Below are 6,949 nucleotides of genomic sequence, written 5' to 3'. Positions count from 1 at the left end.
CGGGGCGAGCTGCACCAATCACCTTGGTGTATCTGATGTATGAGGGGCGAGCTGCACCAATCACCTTGGTGTATCTGATGTAGGCGGGGCCCGAGGCGAGCTGAACATACGAGGAGAGTTTAATCTAGCAGTTAGCTCCGCTGGTTGCTAAGCGTATGGGGCTCTGGATACACCACCCTGTTTGTTGTTGGGATTGGTGGTAGTGTTATCCAATTGCGAGCAGTGAGCGTTTCAGATTTTCCAGAAAGCACTATGGAGGAGAACCACAGAGCATTAGGGACTTGACAGCATGGTCACTCCATTTCTCAAGCTTCCGCGTTGGGAAGTTGTCACCAGCGTAGCTACCCTTACACCTACGTTGTTACCACGGCAATCCATGCAGAGAGGTTGGGGATGTCTGGGCACACAAATTAGATCTGATTCCTTGCAAATAACAGTGCAGACAGTCTGTCATACAGATCTGATTTGAGAAACAAATCGGATTTGCCTTGCGTGTGAACGTAGCCTCCCTTTCATTTACCCTGTGTTTGAGTTGGGGTGGTGCCTTTTGTAGACTGTCTCCACATGAGTTTTATTTTAACCAAGAGGCTTTACAATTACACTCTCTGTTAGACCCTGTTAGCAGGGAACAATCGCCAAAAAGAACGCATTTCGACGTTAAAAAAATGGAAGAAATCTCAGGAAGCGCAAATAAGGAGAGAACCCCCTCCCTGGATGGATGCAATACATGTGTGCAGGCAGGTGTGTGAACATGGTTATCTAAACAGGAACCTGCCTGACTAGACGAGACTGACACATGTAGTTTAAATGTTTTAGTTTTTAATCACACACATTCTCTCTCTCTAACCAGACCTGGTCAAACTTTCACACATAACTAACTCAATTTACAAATAGGGGAATACAGATGTTGTTAAAGAAAAAAGAGAAAGTGCTGCTTCTACCTTATTCCTTTCCAGGACAAAGTCTTATTTTCATGGGATTGCAAAGGGCAGATTTAACAGATTGACTCACTCAGGATTACTTCTGGTGTAGAGAAGCTTATCCACGGAGGAAATGGATGTTTGAAGGGTGGAGAAAAGCACAAAGACAGATTGACAGACGGACAGGTACTCTGTGTCTCAATGAGACTTCCATCCATCCATCTTCAGCCGTTTATCCGGTATCATCAATGAGACTTGACTTAAGATGTCAAAATTGACGGTGTGCTGGGATTTAATTTGCATTCGGGTTATGATGGAATTTACTTGACATTAAGAGGTTGTTTTCAACTTCCATCATCCGTACCACATTGTACTCAGGGGAAAGCCTGAGGGCCTTCACTGCAGGGGTCTCATTCATAACCGTAACAGGGCTGAAAATGAGCGTACGCCACTTCCCACGCAAAGGTTGGGATTTATATAAAACAAACTTGACGGGAGAATGTGCCGTCCTCCACGCAAACTCCGACCCAAGGGGACACGCATTTTGGTGAGGGAACGTGGGAATACTCTAACTTGTAATATTGATGCCTCACACACATTTCTTCCCTCCATATCATCCACATTATCATGAAGATAAATCCAACAGTGTTATTTGCGCTTTTAGCGAGTGATACTTGTTCCATAAACACCTTCAACTCAAATCTTGAATCAAAATTCATTCTTAATATTTAGTCAGCGTTGTCTCACCGTCACATTGTCCGCTACAGAGCTCAGGAGGAGAAGGAGGCCCGACTGCACGGAATACAGGATAGCATCATATACCCCAGAGTGGAAATAACTAAATGTCTGTTTTTAATACGCTGCATATATCTTCAAATGTCAAACTCTGGAAATACAACCGTTATCGATCTCCTCGTTATCAGTCCGAACTTTAATACTGTTCGTGACAAAACCTGCATGAAGAGAAGGTTGTTTACCTGTTAGACTTTTGTCTTGAAATGGTACCTTGGGGTGGGGAGACCACTCGGGGATTTTGGCAAAGTGTTAACAATCACAAATTGTTTTAAACACATAAATCCTCCGGTTTCCTCACACCGTGCCATAACACGGCAAAATCATAATTCAGTCTGCAGAAATTCCTGAATGTATGTTTTTTATATTTTTTATTCTTTTTTTACGCCAGTCGTCATGATTCAGCATAAGAAATCACATTTGTGGTTAATCTGTGATTTATCAAGGGAATATTGCTTACAGTTGTGCGTATGCATAAATCAGATTATTTGTTATTCCATACGCTATTTTTTGCTTTTGGGTGTCTGAAAACCTTTTTTTTTTTAGGTAGTTTTTGTTGGGCCCTTTTAGGCTTTTATTTTCATAGGACAGATAAAGACGGGAAAGTGGGAGAGTGGGGGGGGGATCACATATGACGCCTCACTACAGTCCTCTTCCAGGGCTCCGTGGCTGCAACACAACAAGCCCCTGGAAGGACAGCGGCTGCTTACAATAAACAAAACTTGCAGGGGTTACATTTTGAACTGATGATTGCATTTGAAACCAAATTTTCCAAAAAATTCCAATTAAAAAAAACAACAACAAACAAACAAACAAACTAGAAACCTTTCCAAGTTGAAACTGGTTCTCGCAGCCCAGTCCTAGCCAGAGATTCTCCAGGTATTTGGTTGAGAAACGCAGATGCTCATGCTACTACAGTACTATTCATACAAAAGTCTGATTACTCCTGAATCGGTTTCTGTGCTGATCCCTGCTGTGAGCATCAAGGTTGTCCAATGATTAATCATCAGATAACTATCTCCCCCACTCAGGACGGGAATCAGAACCAGCAATAAGCAATAGCAGACTGACTGGCCATATCGATAAAGTGTCAGTGGTTATTGGCTGTTTTTTATGAGCATAAAGCACATTTAAAACACGTGCCACATCTTTGAGCAAGTGATCTTTTGTCTGTTAGACCTTCTAGATGCAGAATAAGGCTAAGTGCAAGGACAGAATTCACACAATGTCACATCTCCAATTAGCACAAAGAGCAACACATTTTCCTATGGTTTTTATTTTCTTTTTTTAACAGTGGTGTGTGTGTGTGTGTGGCTGTGTGTGTGGCTGTGTGTGTGTCCTCTTCTCTCTGTACGTTATTTAAGCAGTCATTCAGCTCTGGGATAATGCACTTTTTTTAATCATGGTCCATTTATTAAAGATTTTATAAAAAAATAAAAGAAATATTAATCTGTATAAAAGACACTCCAAAATTGTAGTCGGTCACTTTATATATTTACTTTGAAATGAGAATGAAATAAAAATAAGTTTATAACAAACCATAATAATAATAATGAGAAATCCATAACAACATAGGGATATACAATGCATTATGGGGTTATATTTGTGACTTCCATTTTTTTTCTACAAAAGTTGCAAAATGGCATGCAACTTCTAAACCGATCCTTGGAGAGAGAACACACTTTATATTGAAATATTATTAATTTGCTGTCTGTCTAAACACACCTTCAAAGGGCTCTATTGACACGGAACAAATGTATTAATTTATTTCCTCTTTTAACGATCATATTTCCCTGTAACAGTTGTGCAGTGGTTCCCGCCTTAATGTCCACACTGGTAACAGCAGAGCACTGGAGTTGTTCTTTGGTGCAACCGTAATAAAAAAAATAAAAAAAAGAAGTTATTGCTGGAAAACATGTGGCTGAGCAAACGGTTTCCTAATATGGGTTGGAAAGGTTAGCTGGTAATGCATTTTAAAACCTGAGCAAAATTCCTTGCATGTATATTAATATTTCCCACTTTGAAATTGCTTTGTGTAGTAGAGCGTCTTTGAATTTGTCGGATCATCTTCATTTTGCTTGAGCATTCAACTTTTTAAAACTTTACTCGCAACTACTTTGTGCGACGTCATACAGTGATACGTCTTCCCTGTTTGTTTTTGTGTTCATTTCTGGAAGTAATCCAAGTTCTGTCCTTCTGTGTCAACAGATGCAGTGAAGGGATAGAAGATGAAAATACACAAGAAGGACAAGCAGCAGGTTTGTTTCTCACACACACACACACACGCACACACTACAAAAGTAGGTCATTATGAAAACCTTTTATACACAGCAGCAGATAGTAAATAATACATGATGTATATGTTTTCGTTCCAGTCTTGAGGGTGTTTAGTGTGTTGATTCTGGACATATTCCAGAGCCCTTTAATACAACGGCCCAGCTGAACATCAGATGCGGGTGTGAGTGTATTCTGTGTTACTGTTTTTCACGCATGAATGGAGGCTCCTGTAATATTAGACAGCGGTAAGACAAATGCTTTCAGCCCTGTTGGCAACCGAGTACTGATCTAAGGCTAACGGGGCTCTCGCACCAAAAGTGCAAGTGCAACGTTGCACAAAGCAAGGCTATTCATTTCAATAGAGAGACAATTGTGCAGGACAGAAAGGAGGAGAAAAAAGGTAATCTGTGCTTCTCTGATTGACAAAGTTCTGTAATTTTTACAAAATCTCAAGCGTGGCAGAAAATATCAGAGGATGAGGACACTGGGTCAGAAAATCAATAATGTAATTGCTTACATGCTGATGTAGTCTGTAGGATGGTAAGTAGCTACTGTGTTGGATAAAGTGTACATTTGGTCAACAACGTTCTACTTCCTGGATTGCTCTGATGCTGCCGAATGTCCGTCCCCTTGCTCTGTCTCTCTGTTGGCATTCTAACCTCTGGTGGATTTCTGAGGACTAAGGTTACCTGGTCATCAGATGCGCATTGAGCTCAGGTTCGGACCCCGGAGGGGTAGAGGGTGCAGCGGGGCAAGGAGTCATTTCATTGGTTCTTTCCAAGTGGACCTCAAGGCTGGGATTGGTGGGTGTTTTTATAGCGATTACAGTAACTACAGATAGATCTTTTTCAGAGTCCATAAGTTATGTATTACTGTTGGGTGTAAGGGCCATTTCAAACAATATGTAAAAAGTGTATATTGGAAACAGTTACCAACCCTGTCTTTAAGCACCTAAAATATTCTATACAAAAGATCCTGTGTTAGGAAAAGAGGGCTCTCAGAACATTGTGTTGTAGATCCATTCAGTAATGGTTCAACTACAAAGGGCTCTTTTCATTCCTCTGTTTGTACCTCCTGGTCTCCTCCGGCCTCCGGCCTCCTGCCTGTGACCCGAAAACCAATCTCAGTGCGCCATGTTAATGGGATGTCTACATTGCTGCAATGCATCTGGAGGGGAGAGGAGGTCTTCTGGAGAAGCTTTGAACCAGGATGCACAGCTGGATGAGAAAATCAAATATCACAACCTTCCTAATCAAATCCATCAATGTCAATACGGCGGCGATATTTTAGGGTTGATAATTGTTGCTTAGAAAATATATATTTACATGAGAAATTACATCACTTTACTGCAAAACCAGGAAAAGACCACACTTTTGTCACCCAGGTCTTGGTTTACACTTATCATCATTTCTACCCACTGGGAAGCCATAGGCAGGCTGGGGGAACTCATATTCATGTTAAAAAACCTCATAAAATGACATTATCATGCCATGGGACCATTTTAATAGAATTTTCCGCTCTTACTACGTGATCTCGTCTCTGTGTGTTACGTAGTTGTTTTCCTGCGTCCTAAGATGTGTAGCGTTAGGCAGCCAATCAGCAGCATTATTAGATCTTGGTGGAAGCATGCTGCATGCTTATCGGCTCACTGATGCTGATGAGATTTACTCTTTAGCTATTGGAATTGGGTGATAAATGACAAGGCGTTTTTTGATACTCAATACTTGAGAGGTAATTGGTCGGTGCATAAAGTATTGAATTAGGTACCCAGACCTAGCATTATAGGACCTAATTTCCATGTGCCCCTCTCACTCATAGTGGTGTAGACTTGTTCTGTTGAAGGTATTTTAGTATTCCTTTTCCGTGATGGCTTGCTGTTTGTAATATTTATGAGTCAGACTGAGCAGTGATGAGTCATGAGTTTTTCTAAGTTGGAGGTGACACAGCAGTCTCTCAGCTAAGCACGAGGCCCCCATACTGCAGTGACAGGGTGCCTGCGCTGTCATAACAGGGAAACATGATTATTTGGTGTTTACTAGGGGTGTGATTCTTCACTGGTCCCGTGATTCCATTACGCATCAAGATGAGTCCCCTCCTCAAATTTATTTTATGTTGCTGCGCATGGTTTTCATTAACGAATTCAAGCAGTCAGATATAAATACATGAACTCCCCTTTTAATGGATCTGCTTTAAGAAAAGTCACTTCCTAAATGTAGCAGAGTCTGAACACAGGAGACAAATCAGTAGGCTTTAATCAATTATCATAATATATATACATAATTGGTCTGTGACCGCATTGATGCAGAATCGTCTATGTCTGCGTCGTGAGGCTTTGATGTAATAATTAATTTCAACAACTGATTGAACCGCACTTATTATTGGATAAAGTTCTGAAAAAACTCCTGGGAACCAAGCAACGGGCCCGTTCCCAATAGGCCCGCTCCAAACGGGCACTGCACCAGAATTCAGAAAATAAAGAAAGAACTTAAAGGTATGTTTCAAAAACAATTTATATAGACTAATAGTAAATGTTTCGATCATCACCTGTGACCCACTAGAAGTGTGTGCTGGTGTCTATATCCGCAGTGACGCTGCCCTCTTCCTGGATTTTCTCTTCCTATCTTGCTGAGTGCGGGACGTTTATGGGCGTCAGCGAAGAGCCTTTGGGCCCCACTAGCCGCTAACAGGGCGCAAGTTGTTCAGCCCTTTCTCATTCCTACTACCGCCACTTTGTCACAACCCTCGGCACACCAGACGAGACCTCTGTTGGTCAGTGTGTCTAACGTTTAACCGTTTAAATATTGAGCTTCATCGAAATTGTGGGGTGGGGTGGCAGTAGCTCAGCCTGTATGGAGTTGGGTTGGGAACCGGAGGGTTGCTGGTCCCCGTACAGTGTGTGGACTGGTAGCTGGATATATGCCACTTCACCTCCTGGGCACTTGAGCAAGGCACCGTACCCC

The 6,949-nt window shown here is 41.8% G+C and overlaps 1 pseudogene; it reads left to right on the top strand.

The window, feature by feature from the left end:
- The window catches only part of LOC117943485, a 50,258-nt pseudogene that overhangs the window by 15,959 nt on the left and 27,350 nt on the right, over nt 1–6,949 (top strand).

The sequence above is a fragment of the Etheostoma cragini genome, chromosome 4 (genome assembly GCF_013103735.1).
Source record: "Etheostoma cragini isolate CJK2018 chromosome 4, CSU_Ecrag_1.0, whole genome shotgun sequence".
Taxonomy (NCBI): domain Eukaryota; kingdom Metazoa; phylum Chordata; class Actinopteri; order Perciformes; family Percidae; genus Etheostoma; species Etheostoma cragini.
Note: the sequence above shows the minus strand (reverse complement) of the source record. Positions and strands in the feature narration are given on the sequence as shown.